The 611-nt window shown below is 48.1% G+C and overlaps 1 protein-coding gene across 1 annotated transcript in view; it reads right to left on the reverse strand.

The window, feature by feature from the left end:
* Kifc1 (kinesin family member C1) overlaps positions 1-611 on the reverse strand; it is a 14,430-nt gene that overhangs the window by 981 nt on the left and 12,838 nt on the right. The gene's annotated exons all lie outside the window — the stretch shown is intronic.

Below are 611 nucleotides of genomic sequence, written 5' to 3' on the forward strand. Positions count from 1 at the left end.
CTCTTAACCACTGAGCCATTTGCCCAACCTGTACATCACTTTAAAGCCGCCTCCCTCCATTTTGAGTCAGGGTCTCTGTACATAGCCCTGGCTGTCCTGACACTAGTTCTGTAGATCAGGCTGGACTCAAACTCAGAGATTTGTCTGCCTGCCTCCCTGTGCTGGGATTAAAGGTGTGAGCCACTACCACCTAGCTTGGGGGCTGTTTTTCAGAGCAAAGTGAACAAGGGACAAAAGTACATATATAGGGAGGGAGTCAGAGCACAGACAGACATCTACATAGGCTGTGTGGTCATTTCTTCTAAAAATATTAATTCAGAAGGCAGCAGCTAAAAATGGAATCAGTGGTCGAGCGATGGTGGTGCACGCCTTTAATCCCAGCACTCAGAATGCAGAGCAGGCAGATCTCTGTGAGTTCAAGGCCAGCCTGGTCTACAGAGTGAGAGTGAGTTCCAGGACAGGCTCCAAAATTATAGGAGTGTTTTGCCTGCATCATATGCATGCATGTCTGATGCCTGCAGAGAGTGTAGCAGATCCTCAAGTTAGAGTTAGGGATTTGTGAACCAACATGTGAGTGCTGGGAACTGAACTCAGGTCCTCTCCAAGAACAG

Source organism: Microtus ochrogaster, linkage group LG2 (assembly GCF_000317375.1).
Source record: "Microtus ochrogaster isolate Prairie Vole_2 linkage group LG2, MicOch1.0, whole genome shotgun sequence".
Classification (NCBI taxonomy): Eukaryota; Metazoa; Chordata; class Mammalia; order Rodentia; family Cricetidae; genus Microtus; species Microtus ochrogaster.